The sequence below is a fragment of the Schistocerca nitens genome, chromosome 9 (assembly GCF_023898315.1).
Source record: "Schistocerca nitens isolate TAMUIC-IGC-003100 chromosome 9, iqSchNite1.1, whole genome shotgun sequence".
NCBI classification, from domain to species: domain Eukaryota; kingdom Metazoa; phylum Arthropoda; class Insecta; order Orthoptera; family Acrididae; genus Schistocerca; species Schistocerca nitens.
The window spans coordinates 92,174,382-92,194,420 of NC_064622.1; positions in this window are offsets into that span (position 1 = coordinate 92,174,382).

Genomic DNA, 20,039 nt, shown 5'->3' on the forward strand with positions numbered 1-20,039 from the left:
CTCATTCCTCCCTCATGTGAACAACGAAATCAATTACGTTCTGTCGCACTTCGCCGACTAAGAATCATGCGGCCAAGTTCGACAGTCTCTTTGCACTGAGTTGTGCCTTCATGCATCTTACAGACATTTTAAATTCACCAAGTTTACCCTTTAAACCAAACAGAAATAGTCCCCATCATTCTTAGAAACTACACTTCAAAATTAAGCATAGGCACACATTTGTACACATCTACTACTTTCTTTTTTCTACGTATAATCACAGCTGTGTCCCGTTTCGTAGACACGGTAATTTTCCCAAAACATAATATTTGAGCCTATTCACATTGGTGTGCAGACATTCAACTGCAACGAATGATCCATAGAATATTTCGAAGCACTTTTTCTCTCTCTCCTTTCCTTTCCATGTTTCTTTTTACATGTCTTTCACTAGATTTTTCTTTAGTTTCCACCAAGATGCAGTCCCTAATCTTGTAGTTAATCGTCTTTTAACGCCCAAGATGCCACTTTTTTCTTTAATTTGCCCTCATCTCTACATAAGTCTTTACTAGATCCTCACTTTTAGCTGCTCATACTAGGTGACGTAGTGGAAAATCCACGACCTCAGTAAGTAAGAGCTTTAGCTTGCTTCTTGTCATTACTTCTAATGGCGAGTATCCTGTCGCATTACTCTTAACACTTTCTAATACGTCGTCACATCAGTTGATATACTCCTTCACATGAAATATTTTCTACTGACTTACTTTCTACGCAGGCGGCCAATTTCTCGGATATGGCGTTGACATATACTGATTGCTGGGTGGTATACTGATATCTTTTTGTTTTAGACCTTGATTGTTCATGAAACTATTCCATACTTTAGACGTAAGTTGTGATTCCTTGTCGGACAGCAGCCTTTCTGGTTTTGTTTAGTAATGAGATCCATTTCCAGTTTGGCGATCAGAATTTTGATGTTAGCTTTTCGTATCAGATACCATTTGATAAACTTCGGAAATACATCAACAACCACAAATATATACTTCATACCACCACGACCAGTTGGGAATGGCCATAAATTGTCTACAACCACCAACAGCTCGCCAAATTTGCTAGGGATGATACTTTGCGTTTCCCACTGGTGCGAGGTTGTGCAACGCCTCACCCGCTGGCCTTTGCCACAAGCGGCGAATATTGTTAACGTGTACAGTCTTAGACATAAAAACTGACCGCCGGCCGGCCGCCACAGAGACTAAGTCCGAGTCGTTCACTTAAGGTGGCCAATAAAACTGACCGCCCCTGACAACTCTAATCCCGGCCATCTGCACAATCTGGCAACACTGTAAGATGGGGAAGTGTTAGGAGGAAGTGTTGTCTACTTCCGAGTTCATATCGATGGAGTGAACCCGTGGTCTTGTGGTAACCGTCGTGCATTCTAAACTTAAAGTCGAATGTTCGCGTTCAACTGTATTTTATTTTTTTTTAACACATTTCGGTCTAAAAAAAATGGTTCAAATGGCTCTGAGCACTATGGGACTTAACATCTATGGTCATCAGTCCCCTAGAACTTAGAACTACTTAAACCTAACTAACCTGAGGACATCACACACATCCATGCCCAAGGCAGGATTCGAACCTGCGTCCGTAGCAGTCGCGCGGCTCCGAACAGAGCGCCTAGAACCGCTAGACCACCGCGATCTGTCTAAAGTTATGAGTCTGATTGAACATCGAAGACAATTCGCTTAACATTCTACCCACCCGCAATAACAAGTACTCCAGAAATAATTCCGCAGGACAGCTCGTGGCTGCGTCGCGATCATAACAGCTTACGCTCGAGCGTTTCCTCGCGCTGCAGCGGCTACCGGCCACCGGCGAGACGCCACCCGCCGCCTGAAATCCGGCGCAGCCAATTTGAAGGCGGCGCCACGCTGTCGGTGTATGTATCAATGCCATTTTCGAATTTAAAGTTCTAGTTATCATCTTGCAGGTGAGCATTGGATTTTGCATACTTGAATATCATGAACTACAGTTAAGCATTGAAAAATTGAGTCGCAAGTGGAAAAAGGTGTAACATGTGCAACACAACGTTCACTTTTGGTATAACAGAGGGGTGAATGCAGAGGAGGCAGCTCGAAAGACTTGAACTGTGCGTGGAGTGAGTGCTTTTGGGAAAAATACGCCAGAAAAAGATATTCTTGTTTCAACAAAGATCGTTCTGGCATGAATGATTTTCCACATTAAGGAATATATGTGACGGATTACCATTTTACCATCATGCGACATTTGCATTCAACAGGCAAAGTTCAGAAGTCTGGTGTAGGAGTACTGCATGCTCTAATTCGAAACAACAAAAATCAACGGAGTGACTATTATTGAAAGTCATCAGGTCGCTCACTGAGCATTCCTATGCAGTATTGTTACTGGTGACGTGTTATGATGCCTTTATCGTTAACTTCCTAAGAAGAAATGAAAGGCTGAGCCCCACCAAAATACGTAGACTAGAGTAAAGTGTAGTGTGAACATAATATTTTATATCTGATAGCTCCAAAAGAGTGTTTTGGGCTACGGATTCTGCCCCAAGGGGTGTGTGTAAGAAAGCTGGAATTTGCTGTCAACAACTGAGACACCTTTCGGTCGCAGTGTAAGAAAGTCGAGCAACAAAACTACATCACCTATTCTACTGCATGATAACTCACCCTGTTGATTTGAGAAACAAAACTCTCCAGGAGATTGATAGGAAAGTCGTCTCTCAGGCAGTTGTATTGATAGGGAAGTCCTCTCTCAAGCACTTGTCCCTCTCGTCATATACACTCCTGGAAATGGAAAAAAGAACACATTGACACCGGTGTGTCAGACCCACCATACTTGCTCCGGACACTGCCAGAGGGCTGTACAAGCAATGATCACACGCACGGCACATCGGACACACCAGGAACCGCGGTGTTGGCCGTCGAATGGCGCTAGCTGTGCAGCATTTGTGCACCGCCGCCGTCAGTGTCAGCCAGTTTGCCGTGGCATACGGAGCTCCATCGCAGTCTTTAACACTGGTAGCATGCCGCGACAGCGTGGACGTGAACCGTATGTGCAGTTGACGGACTTTGAGCGAGGGCGTATAGTGGTCATGCGGGAGGCCGGGTGGACGTACCGCCGAATTGCTCAACACGTGGGGCGTGAGGTCTCCACAGTACATCGATGTTGTCGCCAGTGGTCGGCGGAAGGTGCACGTGCCCGTCGACCTGGGACCGGACCTCAGCGACGCACGGATGCACGCCAAGACCGTAGGATCCTACGCAGTGCCGTAGGGGACCGCACCGCCACTTCCCAGCAAATTAGGGACACTGTTGCTCCTGGGGTATCGGCGAGGACCATTCGCAACCGTCTCCATGAAGCTGGGCTACGGTCCCGCACACCGTTAGGCCGTCTTCCGCTCACGCCCAAACATCGTGCAGCCCGCCTCCAGTGGTGTCGCGACAGGCGTGAATGGAGGGACGAATGGAGACGTGTCGTCTTCAGCGATGAGAGTCGCTTCTGCCTTGGTGCCAATGATGGTCGTATGCGTGTTTGGCGCCGTGCAGGTGAGCGCCACAATCAGGACTGCATACGACCGAGACACACAGGGTCAACACCCGGCACCATGGTGTGGGGAGCGATCTCCTACACTGGCCGTACACCATTGGTGATCGTCGAGGGGACACTGAATAGTGCACGGTACATCCAAACCGTCATCGAACCCATCGTTCTACCATTCCTAGACCGGCAAGGGAACTTGGTGTTCCAACAGGACAATGCACGTCCGCATGTATCCCGTGCCACCCAACGTGCTCTAGAAGGTGTAGGTCAACTACCCTGGCCAGCAAGATCTCCGGATCTGTCCCCCATTGAGCATGTTTGGGACTGGATGAAGCGTCGTCTCACGCAGTCTGCACGTCCAGCACGAACGCTGGTCCAACTGAGGCGCCAGGTGGAAATGGCATGGCAAGCCGTTCCACAGGACTACATCCAGCATCTCTACGATCGTCTCCATGGGAGAATAGCAGCCTGCATTGCTGCGAAAGGTGGATATACACTGTACTAGTGCCGACATTGTGCATGCTCTGTTGCCTGTGTCTATGTGCCTGTGGTTCTGCCATTGTGATCATGTGATGTATCTGACCCCAGGAATGTGTCAATAAAGTTTCCCCTTCCCGGGACAATGAATTCACGGTGTTCTTATTTCAATTTTCAGGAGTGTATTCGTAGAATTTTACCTTTCCCGCTCTTGATCGATTAACCGTCAAGGCAATTCATTTCTAGACGAAAATACCCTTCAAACTACACTTGTTTAATGACATCGTTAGAACCAGTGGGTTTCTACAGGCGTAGAATTGCAAAACAACTTTAGCATAGTCAGATTGTTGTAGATATCGTGAAAGAAAATTCGGCTGCTGAATAATTTCTCTTTGATGATTAATGTTGCGATTAGTAAACTAATGGAAAATGCAATTAAAATATTCGCTGTACTAATACAAATTAAATTCAGCTTACTACAGAAACATCACGACGGCAATCTATCTTAATAAAGCATTGAGCCTATTTTAACACGAATTAGTAGAATATTACCGACTTTTGACTTCGAAAAGATCTGTATTTACTTCATTTCCTGTATCATTCGCAAGTATTATGAAAATGTGGCATTTCATAGATAAAATTATGTATTCACAACAACTAAAAATATGTCGGCAGAAAACAAAATGGCATTATGAAATTGGCAGTACCGTAAGGTTTTCGCTCTGGCAGCCTAAGGGTTACTGAAAGTACCAAGACGAATTTTGCTCGGGCGCTGTCTTACGATTCCCTTATTGAGTTTGTATCTGCCTGCTTGTAGCTCTACTACAAAAGAATAAAAAATCTGGCTTTCAGCGAGTCTAGAAAGGCGAACGACAGCAGCTTGCACCTGGTAGCCAAGCATATTACCTGAGAAATGGTATTTTCCTAAAGTGGGAAGACATCCTTTTGTGGTTGAATTGTTGGCAAATATCACTCAGACGTGTGCCGTTGGTCTAAGCGTTTCGGTGTGTTGAATTTGTACCAATGATTTTTCTACAGGTTTTTTCTGTCCAAAATAGAGAGTTGAAGTCTCCCTTTAGTATTTTCGAGTCATCTTGGTACATTTTGCTCATACTATTTTCGAGTGTGTTCCAGAATTTTTCGACATTTTTGGCGTTTTTCTTATTTTCGATGTTGGTGGGGCCATGTGCATTGATGAGTGTTTATTTTTTACTGGGGCTCTGAATAAGCATAGTCTTAAGTCGATTGTTGATGGGTGTGATTTCGTTGACAGAACTGATGATAGATCTGTGTTCGAGAAATGCCATGGCCCAGACTGGTACGCCTTTCGCTACCTTTTGCTGTATTTTGCTCTTGAAGATGCAGTGGTTTCCGTAATGCAAGGTTTCACTGTCAGTTAGTCGTAGTTCTTGAAGTGCAATGATGAGAATTTTTTGTCGGTCGATTTATTATGTTAGATTATTTAGTTTTCGTTATTTGGATCGATGTATCGATGTTTTGTTATAAAAAAAGGTCTTATGTGTGGGAAATCTTATGGGACTTAACTGCTAAGGTCATCAGTCCCTACGCTTACACACTACTTAACCTAAATTATCCTAAGGACAAACACACACAAACCCATGCCCGAGGGAGGACCCGAACCTCCGCCGGGACCAGCCGAACAGTCCATGACTGCTGCGACTGTGACCGCTCGGCTAATCCCGCGCGGCGTGTAGTTTTCAAATGCATGTTTTCTGCTTATAGGGAAATTTACCAGAGATTTCAATATTCTCTGCCGTGATAACGTGGCCTCCCCAGAATCCGAAATTTCAACTGCCGCCTGTCGACAGTTTGCACAGTTCATGTTTGCTTGTGTTTCATTGGTTTGGCCTGGGTGATTCCAGGACCGGACGGGATCAGAGGGTGTTGAAGCCTTTGGAAGTAATATTTTCACCCAAGCTCATTGAGCAAACAGACGGTGACCAGAGTAGCGGTGGTTTTCACTCAGACGTGCGTGGCTTTGAGTTCAACGGATTGAGTAGTCGTTGAGGATTGTGTTAGTATTTGGTTCACCCCAAGTCTTTGATTTCCTCGGTACCACCCATATGGGGGAGTATTTCCCCTATCGGCCCCACGGGATTATTATTATTATTATTTCTTTCTTGTCTCAGACGTTAAGTCTGGTTAAGAATGGAAAGTGACGCGGACCTTGATCAAGCGTCACTTCCTATTAACTGTATGGTATGTGTTATATTGCATTTAGGAACTTTCGGGTAATTGAACATGTATCAATAATTACGGATTTCTGTAGTTGTATATATATGTTTGGATGTAGCTGTATTGCATTGATGTACTGGTGGATATTGTGTGGTATGACTCCTGTAGTTGGTAGTATAATTGGTATGATGTCAACTTTATCCTGATGCCACATGTCTTTGACTTCCTCAGCCAGTTGGATGTATTTTTCAATTTTTTCTCCTGTTTTCTTTTGTATATTTGTTGTATTGGGTATGGATATTTCGATTAGTTGTGTTAATTTCTTCTTTTTATTGGTGAGTATGATGTCAGGTTTGTTATGTGGCGTTGTTTTATCTGTTATAATGGTTCTGTTCCAGTATAATTTGTATTCATCATTCTCCAGTACATTTTGTGGTGCGTACTTGTATGTAGAAACTTGTTGTTTTAAAAGTTTATGTTGTAAGGCAAGCTGTTGATGTATTATTTTTGCGACATTGTCATGTCTTCTGGGGTATTCTGTATTTGCTAGTATTGTACATCCTCTTGTGATGTGTCTACTGTTTCTATTTGTTGTTTACAAAGTCTGCATTTATCTGTTGTGGTATTGGGATCTTTAATAACATGGTTGCTGTAATACCTGGTGTTTATTGTTTGATCCTGTATTGCAATCATGAATCCTTCTGTCTCACTGTATATATTGCCTTTTCTTAGCCATGTGTTGGATGCGTCTTGATCGATGTGTGGCTGTGTTAGATGATACGGGTGCTTGCCATGAAGTGTTTTCTTTTTCCAATTTACTTTCTTCGTATCTGTTGATGTTATGTGATCTAAAGGGTTGTAGAAGTGGTTATGAAATTGCAGTGGTGTAGCCGATGTACACTCCTGGAAATTGAAATAAGAACACCGTGAATTCATTGTCCCAGGAAGGGGAAACTTTATTGACACATTCCTGGGGTCAGATACATCACATGATCACACTGACAGAACCACAGGCACATAGACACAGGCAACAGAGCATGCACAATGTCGGCACTAGTACAGTGTATATCCACCTTTCGCAGCAATGCAGGCTGCTATTCTCCCATGGAGACGATCGTAGAGATGCTGGATGTAGTCCTGTGGAACGGCTTGCCATGCCATTTCCACCTGGCGCCTCAGTTGGACCAGCGTTCGTGCTGGACGTGCAGACCGCGTGAGACGACGCTTCATCCAGTCCCAAACATGCTCAATGGGGGACAGATCCGGAGATCTTGCTGGCCAGGGTAGTTGACTTACACCTTCTAGAGCACGTTGGGTGGCACGGGATACATGCGGACGTGCATTGTCCTGTTGGAACAGCAAGTTCCCTTGCCGGTCTAGGAATGGTAGAACGATGGGTTCGATGACGGTTTGGATGTACCGTGCACTATTCAGTGTCCCCTCGACGATCACCAGTGGTGTACAGCCAGTGTAGGAGATCGCTCCCCACACAATGATGCCGGGTGTTGGCCCTGTGTGCCTCGGTCGTATGCAGTCCTGATTGTGGCGCTCACCTGCACGGCGCCCAACACGCATACGACCATCATTTGCACCAAGGCAGAAGCGACTCTCATCGCTGAAGACGACACGTCTCCATTCGTCCCTCCATTCACGCCTGTCGCGACACCACTTGAGGCGGGCTGCACGATGTTGGGGCGTGAGCGGAAGACGGCCTAACGGTGTGCGGGACCGTAGCCCAGCTTCATGGAGACGGTTGCGAATGGTCCTCGCCGATACCCCAGGAGCAACAGTGTCCCTAATTTGCTGGGAAGTGGCGGTGCGGTCCCCTACGGCACTGCGTAGGATCCTACGGTCTTGGCGTGCATCCGTGCGTCGCTGCGGTCCGGTCCCAGGTCGACGGGCACGTGCACCTTCCGCCGACCACTGGCGACAACATCGATGTACTGTGGAGACCTCACGCCCCACGTGTTGAGCAATTCGGCGGTACGTCCACCCGGCCTCCCGCATGCCCACTATACGCCCTCGCTCAAAGTCCGTCAACTGCACATACGGTTCACGTCCACGCTGTCGCGGCATGCTACCAGTGTTAAAGACTGCGATGGAGCTCCGTATGCCACGGCAAACTGGCTGACACTGACGGCGGCGGTGCACAAATGCTGCGCAGCTAGCGCCATTCGACGGCCAACACCGCGGTTCCTGGTGTGTCCGCTGTGCCGTGCGTGTGATCATTGCTTGTACAGCCCTCTGGCAGTGTCCGGAGCAAGTATGGTGGGTCTGACACACCGGTGTCAATGTGTTCTTTTTTCCATTTCCAGGAGTGTATTTATATGAGTGATTGCCTTGTGTATCTTGCTAGTTTCTGCTCGTTCTAGAAAGAATTTTCTTAAATTGTCTACCTGTCCATAATGTAGGTTTTTTATATCGATAAATCCCCTTCCTCCTTCCTTTCTGCTTAATGTGAATCTTTCTGTTGCTGAATGTATGTGATGTATTCTGTATTTGTGGCATTGTGATCGTGTAAGTGTATTGAGTGCTTCTAGGTCTGTGTTACTCCATTTCACTACTCCAAATGAGTAGGTCAATATTGGTATGGCATAAGTATTTATAGCTTTTGTCTTGTTTCTTGCTGTCAATTCTGTTTTCAGTATTTTTGTTAGTCTTTGTCTATATTTTTCTTTTAGTTCTTCTTTAATATTTGTATTATCTATTCCTATTTTTTGTCTGTATCCTAGATATTTATAGGCATCCGTTTTTTCCGTCGCTTCTATGCGGTCGCTGTGGTTATCCAATATGTAATCTTCTTGTTTAGTGTGTTTTCCCTTGACTATGCTATTTTTCTTACATTTGTCTGTTCCAAAAGCCATACTTATATCATTGCCGAATACTTCTGTTATCTTTAGTAATTGGTTGAGTTGTTGATTTGTTGCTGCCAGTAGTTTTAGATCATCCATGTATAGCAAATGTGTGATTTTGTGTGGGTATGTTCCAGTAATATTGTATCCATAATTTGTATTATTTAGCATGTTGGATAGTGGGTTCAGAGCAAGGCAGAACCAGAAAGGACTTAATGAGTCTCCTTGGTATATTCCACGCTTAATCTGTATTGGCTGTGATGTGATATTATTTGAATTTGTTTGGATATAAGTGTGGTTTTCCAATTTTTCATTACTATGTTTAGGAACTGTATCAATTTAGGATCTACTTTGTATATTTCCAATATTTGTAGTAACCATGAGTAGGGTACACTATCAAAAGCTTTTTGGTAATCAATGTATGCGTAGTGTAGCGACCTTTGTTTAGTTTTAGCTTGATATGTCCCCTCTGCATCTATTATCAGTTGCTCTTTACATCCTCGTGCTCCTTTGCAACAGCCTTTTTGTTCTTCATTTATAATTTTGTTCTGTGTTGTATGTGTCATTAATTTCTGTTTAACGACTGAAGTTAATATTTTGTATATTGTTGGTAGGCATGTTATGGGGCGATATTTAGCTGGGTTCGCTGTGCCTGCTTGATCTTTAGGTTTCAGATACGTTATTCCATGTGTAAGTGTATCAGGGAATGTGTATGGGTCTGCAATGTAACTGTTAAATAATTTAGTTAGATGTGAATGTGTTGAGGTGAACTTCTTTAACCAGAAATTTGCTATTTTATCATTTCCAGGGGATTTCCAATTGTGAGTAGAATTAATTGCTTGGGTGACTTCATGTTGCAAAATTATCACTTCAGGCATTTGTGGTATCATCTTGTATGTGTCTGTTTCTGCTTGTATCCACCGTGCATGCCTGTTATGTTGTACTGGGTTTGACCATATGTTGCTCCAGAAGTGTTCCATGTCTGTTATGTTTGGTGGATTGTTTATTTTAATGTGTGTGTTATCTATTGTCTGGTAAAATTTCTTTTGGTTTGTGTTGAATGTTTGGTTTTGTTTCCTTCTATTTTCACTTTTTTTGTATCTTCTGAGTCGTTTGGCTAATGCTTGTAATTTCTGCTTCTTTTCGACTAATTGCTCTGTCGCTTCTTGTTGTGAGATTTTACCTAACCTTTTTTCGTTTTTTTTCCGAGATTTCATTTCTTATAAATTGTGTTAGCTGACCGATGTCCTTTCTCAGTTTTTCTATTTTGATCTGTAGCCTGTGTTGCCGTGCTGGTTTTGTGGGTTTCTTCTGTGTGTTGGTTGGTTCTGATCTCTGCCTAGTATGTATATTTAGTGTAGCGAGTGCTCCTATATAAACCAGTAGTTGTAACTATTCCATAGTTGTGTTTTCATTTATTTTGTTGTGTATGATTGTGTTGATAGTTTTTATTCTTGTTTCGACTTGTGGGTTATTTGGTGGTCTATGCAAGAATGGTCTAATGTCTGTATTTGTGTCTTTGTATTCTATATATGTTAGCTGAACTTTTTCTTCTATATCTAACATCTGTGTCACTTCGTGTTCTATTTGTGCTTGTTCTGGTGGCTGTCTTAAGATTTCGTTTTCCTCTGATTGTTTAACTGGTGCGTGTTGTTCTTTGTTTGTTTGCTCCGGGATGTTTGAGTCCATTACTGTATTTTCTTCTTCTTCTGATTGCACAATATTTTGTTCCAGTATTTGTTGTACTTGTTGTTTGATGTTTTCTAATTCTGACTGGGGTATCCTGTTATTTTTGATTATTACACGGATCTGATCAGCTAGTCGTTGTTCTGCTAAAAATTTTAATTCTGGGTATCTGGTAATAAATGTTGTGTATAGTTGTGATCTGTATCCAGTTGTGTTGGTTCCTAGGTTTGTTGCTTGGTAATAACAGAACATGAGGTGTCGATTAACTTCATCTGACCATCTCATCCGCTGTCTTTGTTTTCCTTCTAGGGTGGTTGCAGGAAGCGTATCCTGCAAAACGCCTCTATTTGGATTTAAATCATTTTCCAGTTGGCTAGCAGTGTCGTTACCATTGTGGGCGGGCATAGGGTTCAAGATTCGTCCCCGACCATAACTGCGCTTGTCCGAGGCTTCTTTAGTTCTGTCCTGAACCAACTAATCACACTAAAAGGGGGGTTAGCCCTATTAGTGGTTTGTTCTTTTCGTCGCCTTTTACGACTGGCAGAACATACCGGAGGCCTATTCTTTTCTTTTCTTTTCTTTTTATTATTATTATTATTATTATTGGCATTATGTCATCAGCAAATCCGATATGGTGCATCTTCCCTCCACTGGAACAGATGTGCATTGTTCGACTCAGTATTTCCATCACATAAATATGGGTTATAATTACGTTACATTGCTGCTAGTAGACATATTTCTCACTTTTTCTTGGGCAGTTGCTACCTGTTACGCCATCATAGGAATTTATGTGCCCAACATTGTTGCAATACAGGCTTTCAAATTATCCGATTTCTGTAAGTTCATTTCGATACCAGACCGTTCTAATCGGATTCAGCCAGTCAGGCTTAATGTGGATATCCGAATATGACTCTCATGATATGACCGATTATGACCACATTCTTAATCGGACGGTTGAATCTAGATCACTTATTTATGACAGGGCCTGAATTCTTAAAAACTGTGAAAAATAATAATACAATGTGCTTATTACTAATATTTTATTTAAATATAAACATATGAACGAACGAGATAACAGTTAATTTACAGGAGCAGAGCCCCGTCCACCATAGAAGAGCAGTGCGAGATTGGTTTCAGGGCCACGAGAGGATAAAGCTGTTGCCGTTTGTTCCACGATCACCGAACATCAACCAGATAGAGAATATGTGGGCAGAGGTAACAAGGTCATTGCCATGTGGACCTACAAACGCAAGCGACCTTTGGACGAATATAGAAAACGTATGGTGGGAAGTAAACCATCACGCTACACTGTCGACGATTTAATGAAAACAATGGCCCTACGCCTTCGAGAAATATTACGTAATGATCGTGGGTGGGTTGGTTACTAAAAGTATACTCGTCCACAAAACCCATATGGACAATTATCTGATAGTCGGTCAAGCTTTGCTTTGTGGCAGCTCTTTATATACAAGTCCATTTACTTTCAGTCTCCTCCTTACAATTCTTGCAATGCAAGGTAATTGAAAAATCTCATCCACTCGACGCCAACTGAGGAATTGACTGGTGCAAGTGTTGTTCAACACACAGTAGTGGTCACCCTCACTGGAATCAATGACAGTTTGTGTGTGTGTGTGTGTGTGTGTTTTCGTGTTCACGCACAATCTGAATCAATACTATTAACATTAGAGAGACAACCAACAATAAATATTGCATCACATATGACTGTTAAGTATTTTAATGTGATGGGAAGTTACAAACCGAATTATTACCCAACCCACGACCTGCACATTACGTTACGTTAAGTAAGGTGTATTAACTCCTTGGTATCGTTAGCAGAGACAGTGCGCTCTTGTTGTCGAGGCTCGCGACAAGTGCAGCTATTAGCAGTGCCCAATGCCGCCGCGATTTGTTTATGTTGGTTGAGCGTGGACACTGCAGCAGACGCTTCGCCATAAACAGAAAGAAATCGCCTTGGCTCTGACTGCAGTGATCGGATATCACTGCCTGCGTGTTCTTATAGTAACCAACGTGAGATTCTACTCACAGGTGCCATGCAGCAATTGCAACGGGTATCATGTCATTAGTCATCAGAATATTAACCAGTGATGAAATGTCCACTCTATTTGAATCCCAAGAAATTAGGAACCTTCTCACAAAGGAATGTGAGGTGATATTAAAGTTTATCCAACATACAAAAATTAACTGCAGGGCTTTCATGTATACAGTAGTAGCACACAAGGAAATATTATGTCTTGGAAGCGTATATTTCATTTCCTCTTATCATATTAAAAACTAAAGTTCCTGAGAAGCGTATCAGTCATTTCCTCTTCTCATATCATAAATTTTATTTTAGTATGAAGTAAAAAAACAAACAGTTTAAGTTTGTGAAGCATAACATGACACAAGATTCTTATCGTAGGCGCTATTGGAAACGCAAAAAGCAGGGAGCTGTCCATTCTTTTGTCCGACAGTCTGTCTCGTTTCATGCATTACTCTCTCTGGGAGATTCTTATTTAAGGACTTGTGGGCATCAAGTTCTTCAGCAGAACAAGCCTTATGTTATTCTGCTAATTACGGTATGGAAAAAATGCAACAAAGGCGATTTCCCCCAAAGCAGTGGGGATTTTTGCAAATGTCTGTATTCAGCAATGACTGCCAGCTCCCATAACACTTCACAGAATCCATGCGGCAGGCAACACAACTGTGCGTGCACTTCAGACTTCAGTCAGTAAGACGTCAGGAGATGGATGGAAACGTCAGATTAACGTCACTTTCCGTGTCGTATTTAATCCAGAATGAGGTGTTATTAAGGTAGTTGAGCGTTCTATCAATTACACTTTTATAATTCCCATATGAGTATTCCGATAGCCAAAAGAACCCGTTAGTGTGAAAGTATCGGGAACTGCATTAATATCAAACTGCAAGAACTTGAGACAATACGTGGACCCTTCTCTTCGCTAGGTGACCTATTACTCTTATTTAGGATTCTCTCCGTCCTAGACGTAATGCAAGTGGAACTTCAGAGGCGCTTTCCGCTATTCTTGACAAACATCAGCAACTTGTAATCACTGCGAATTACAACTGCGTGATGATATGGCTCAGGTTGTCAGTAGTTGTGGTGGTGTTATGCTGTCAAACTGCTAACAGTAACGTTAATGGTGGCACCCATAATTTAGCGCTGACTACCTACTTAAGTAAATATAGTGTTGTGGCGTCGTCGCTTCTCTTTATTTGGACTCAGCTTGGGTAATCCGAATTAACGACGATAGTACTCCATTCGCGGGCTGCTAATGATACAGTATGACTACAGAGATCATCGTGCGGGTATCACATTATTTCTGCAATGTTTTGCTTAACAGATGCTACCCTCAGCTATGCAGCTGGAATGACTCATTACACAGGTACTCGTGTTGCCCTTGGTTAAGGGATCAGTTCGCTGCAATCCTGCTTCCACTGTTCCTAAATACTTGTATACTTCATAAATGGTTCAAATGGCTCTGAGCACTATGGGACTTAACTTCTGAGGTCATCAGTCTACTAGAACTTAGAACTACTTAAATCTAACTAACCTTATGACATCAGACACATCCATGCCCGAGACAGGATTCGAACCTGCGACCGTAGCGGTCGCGCGGTTCCAGACTGTGGCGCCTAGAACAGCTCGGCCACCCCGGCCGGTATACTTGTATACTGACCATTCGTTATTTGACTAAATATGAACTACAATATGATTCGCATATATTTGACATGGGTTAGCGCCGGCACAAAGCAATGACTAAGAGTTGGATGGCGTTGAAGTCCCGTTACACTGACGGCAAGACAAATGTTCGCAAATCACCTCTATTGCCTCAAGAAACAATTGCATCTTAAATATCGAAGGACCGACGTCCACATTGTCACAACGCGTTGCAATACAGCTAAGACGTCAGATGAATATTTGTGACCGACTGGGCTTCGAACCTGGACCTCCTGCTTACTAGACAGACATGCTGATCACTGCACTATAATTTTTATCAAAAAGTTTGAGAAGACATTCAGCACCAGGTAGGCGGAGGCAAAGAGGGCAGGGATCGAAGATACGAGGCCTGGCCTCAATGCCTGCCCCATACCTGTCACCGAGCAGCTGCATTATTCCCATGTATTCCATGTTTGCACCCATATATACCTTTAAACTGTGGAAAAAATTGAAGCAGTAATTAAGGTAAAATAAATTACAGATTGCCACCTCCAATGGCGTGCGTTCCTTGTAGAACATAACTTATAACAGTGAAAAGGGTGACGGAAAAATACATAACAAACATTCATTCAGAAGTATATACACAATTTAAGTTATTTTGCCCTGGATGCATATGAGGTCTGTAAAGAAGCCATATATTTTTCCACAAATGAAAAAAATTTCGGAGCAGGAGGGGTTTTGCCAAATTAGAACATTTCTGATTTTAGAACCAACGTAAATGAACATTCCAGGTATAAAAAAAGTAAAAGAATAGTATTCTGCTTCTAATCAAAAAAACTGTCCCTCTCTTCGTAGCCCACATAAAGCAATGGATTAAAAAAATTTGAAACCATGCCTTATATTTGTTATTCTTCTTCAGCGTAAAATGTTCTTCTGCAATATAAAACATGTACTCTTCTAAGTTCTGTTTGTTACGACGTAAAACACAAACTGTCCCAGAAGCCACGAATAACTGTTATTCTTTGCGGACGGGTAACATTTCCAGTCTGTTTTTCGCATCTTTCCTACGAAACAAAACACTCTCATGAATTTTACAGTAGCGGGGTATCTTTTCGTAACTCTAGCAACCAAAATTTGTGTATTTTTCAGTTAGAGTCGTCAGTTTGCGCTCGTCGCATGTTCTTGCATATGGCACGAATCTTTCTCTTTTCCCTTCTACTCCTATCATGTGTAAACTCTTCATTTACTCCTTCTTCATCACTGCCCAATTTTTCCAACAGGTGTTCACGAAAGTTCGTCAGATATGCAGTTTTCCGTTCCTTTTATATATCTTATGTTATAGTTGAATTACTGCAAAAACATGGCCCGTTGCGTAATACTATCGTTTAGCAAAGTACCATCGTGCAGAGAACTGAGAGCTTTATCATTGGATAGCAAGTCACCTCGTGACCTACCACATATAGCCGGAACCTTTTGAAGCCGTACATAACAGCAGGTAACCTTCTTTCAAAAATGCTATAGCCACGCTCATGTTTATTTAACATACGGCAGGCAAAATCTACATTCCTGTTTTCTGTCTTTCCTTCTGCAACTTTTCCTGAAACATATCTGATGCCGTAGCTTGACAAAATGGCAACGACTCTGTCGGGATAGTACAATATTTTACTTCATCATAAAATGTTGATTACGACTAAGAATACACTGTCACACTCCCCACTCCATATCCAAGTCGAGTGCTTCTCTTCGGTAAAAATAGTACAACCATAGGTGTGATTTTACTTGTTTTCTACTACTAGGCCTCTTGCACTCTGATATTATTTTAAGTATCTCATTGCTTGGCAAAAACCGAACGGGGTGGCGCAGTGGTTAATGAACTCGTATTCAGGAGGACGACGGTTCAAATCCACAGCCGACTATCCTGATTTAGGTTTTCCGTGATTTTTCTAAATCGCTTGAGGTAAATGCTGGTGTGGTTGCTTTGAAGGGGCACGGTCGGTTTCCTTCTCCATCTTTCTCTTATCCGAGTTTGTGATCCGTCTCTAATGACCTCCTTGTCGAAGACACCATTCTCTTCCTCCTCTGCTTGGCAAAATAACTTCGGATCAGAATTTATGACCTAAAAACTGAATATCAGCTCTAATAAAAGAGTCTTAAGGTCATTCCTCCCTTTCAATTGCAATCTCTAGCGTAATGAATGTCGTACACGCCGCAGTACATCTGGTGTAATGTCGACGCAGGCTGCCACAATACGTTGTTTCATATCCTCTGGGGTTGTAGGCACATCACGGTACACATTCTCCTTTAACGTACCCCACAGAAAGAAGTCCAGAGGTGTAAGATCAGGAGAACGGGCTGGCCAATTTATGCGTCCTCCACGTCCTATGAAACGCCCGTCGAACATCCTGTCAAGGGTCAGCCTAGTGTTAATTGCGGAATGTGCAGGTGCACCATCATGCTGATACCACATACGTCGACGCGTTTCCAGTGGGACATTTTCGAGCAACGTTGGCAGATCATTCTGTAGAAACGCGATGTATGTTGCAGGTGTTTGGGCCCCTGCAATGAAGTGAGAACCAATGAGGTGGTCGCCAATGATTCCGCACCATACATTTACAGTCCACGGTCGCTGTCGCTCTACCTGTCTGAGCCAGCGAGGATTGACCAGTAATGCATGTTCCGTAGATTCACTGCCCCGTGGTTTGTGAAACCCGCTTCATCGGTAAACAGGTAGAACTGCAACGCATTCTCTGTTAATGCCCATTGACAGAATTGCACTCGATGATTAAAGTCATCACCATGTAATTGCTGATGTAGCGACACATGAAACGGGTGAAAGCGGTGACGATGCAGTATGCGCATGACACTACTTTGACTCAGTCCACCGGCTCTCGCAATGTCCCGTGTACTCATGTGTGGGTTCATGGCAACAGCAGCTAACACACCAACTGCACCCGCTTCTCCTGTGACGGGCCTGTTACGGACCCGTTTGCGTGCTACGACCATACCTGTTGCATACAGTTGGCGGTAGATGTTTTGCAATATGCGGCACGTTGGATGCTCTCTGTCCGGGTACCGTTCTGCATACGCCCTGCAGGCTTCAGCTGCATTTCGTCGACACTCGCCATAGATGAGTATCATCTCCGCCTTTTCAGAGTTCGAATATACCATGGTCACAGTTCCTACAACACTACACTAACACAGACGTCCGGTAACACGGTGTACTACGGCTGGTCTGCGTGCGGAGGCGAATGCAGAATAACAATAGCAGCAAGCGCTACATGCGGACACTGCGACAGCTAGACGAAACCACAACCGTGCACTACAGCCAAGGTCGTAAACACGGTCGTCATCGTAAACATGTCCCTGCAGATGCTGCTCGCCGACCGTGGCCCGTGTTTGTTACAACATGCAACTGAACGTCGGAGGTTTCAAGCGTCAACTTTAGGTTACAATATCTCCGGATGTAATTAACATTTTACAATGCAACAAGCGGCACTGATTACGTATTTGTTTATATGTTCGGATGTGCTAACAAAACTAACGTGGTTCCATTTAAAAAAAAGTACGTTTGTGTTAGAAAACATACTTCCGTGCATTTTTGTATGGTTTGTATTAAACAATTACACTAGCCCCTCTCCTCACGTTCGGTCTGTGGAATCGGTTCGTCAGTATTTCATATGGTTTACGAAATATGTCCAGCGGTAACGTTAGGTGACTCACCCTATATATATATATATATATATATATATATATATATATATATATATATATATATATATTAAGTTCTTCACAGTTTTGTCCTGTATCTTTTCCAAGTTTTCCCCAAAATCTTTTTCTACTGTATCGACTCTGGTCTTACTTCAGCTTTTACTCTTCCGCTACTTGAATTATGATTAGAATTTCCCTGTTCCATTGTTGTAATCACTGCCTACGTTGTTGCACTGCCCTCGTATTAGAGATCAAATTTAACAGAACTTCCTTTAACCACGTCACTGTACCAACCGCAACAACATTTCTTTCCTCTGATTTCGGATTATTTGTCCCGCTAATATTGTCCCTATCAGTAATACTCCGTTCAGACTTCCCGCTAACTGGCCTTCTGGCAATATACGAACCACACAGACTGGATGATTGCTTAATTATTGTAAGCTCCATCACTGACATTGACCCTGTGGGATCACACATATTAACACTATCGACTCAAGCATGCTGGTTGCTTCTGCTGCACTGCTGCTGCCGAAAGCGCAGATGCTGCCGACGTTGACGATCTCGAAGTCGCCACCGGTGGTTCGCGTTGCTGTGGCCGCCGCTGACACTTTGCGGCGACGAGGACTTCGCTCCTGCTGGCGGCTGCAGACTCGGACTAAGCATGCCCCTGTGTAGCCCTCGTCTTCTTTCTTGAAGCTGCGTGGCTAATTACCCCACACGTAACTTTTGCTACTGATTCTGATACACGCAGATGCTGCAAAATCTGCTTGGAGCCCCCACGAAAACTGCCTGTCATACAGTAGATTTGGGACCTGTAGCATAGAATATTGTAACGAGTTAGAACTGCAATAGCAATTCTGAAGGGATTTGATTCATCTCCTGGACGAGATAACCTTAACTGCAACGTTACCGTATGGTTACTGCTACTGCAGTTGCTATTCCAAACAGCATCCCACACAAGCGAACAAGTTGTGAATTACCCTGATATTGCTTGCACCTTAGATACTTCGGCTGTGAACGGATGTGTTGAAAAAGCTCCATTCAATCACGAGGTGGAGCCGCGCACGTCTGCTTTCATGGTCTGCAACTAACTCTCTGCAAATAACTCGCTTCAAATAATAACCTGTAACTGTGATTCTGCTTTCAAATAGTCTATGCATTGGTTAGAACTGAGAGTTAATAAAAACTCAAAAATCCAAAATAAATGGTAATTGCGTGATTTAATAACAAGGGATTCTACTCTAACCACTGTAATTGATGTGGACGACAGAGAATTATTCTGAATAATGTTCACTCAAGGAAGGGCGTCTCAACTATATGAGAACCGGTCCTATGTGATTTAGTTAAAATAGAGACAGAAAATCCCCTTATCAAACGAAGCGAAGATACGTTGACAACTTACAAGAAAGATAGCAAAATCCCAAACTAAGTAGACATCAAAGATACCCAAAAACTAAGTCCATTTCGTACTCGCAATACACGAAATATTCATTAGATCAAAAGGGTTCAGAGTTCAGGATGATGATATACAAATTCTCACATACGATACAAAGGATGTAAGTCACACTCTATTCTTAGTTTCGTAAATCAAGCGGAAAGCTTTAGTCCCACTCTGGAACAGATTCAGAGCTCTCCAAATATAAAAGTCCACTCAGAAATTAAAGATAGCGGCTTTCACCGCCCGGAATCAATCACGTTCACAATCTAATCATGCACATTACCGCAGACAGATCAGCCTTCTTCAAAAAAGTGACCAGATTCGCTGCATTGAGCTCTTAACTGGAAAACTCGAAGTCTCCACTTGATTCCCACAATGTTACACTACTATAGCTTTTCCACTGGCTGAGGGCTATCCCCACAAAAAAATACGTCGTTCTTACATGCTACAGACATGATTTGAC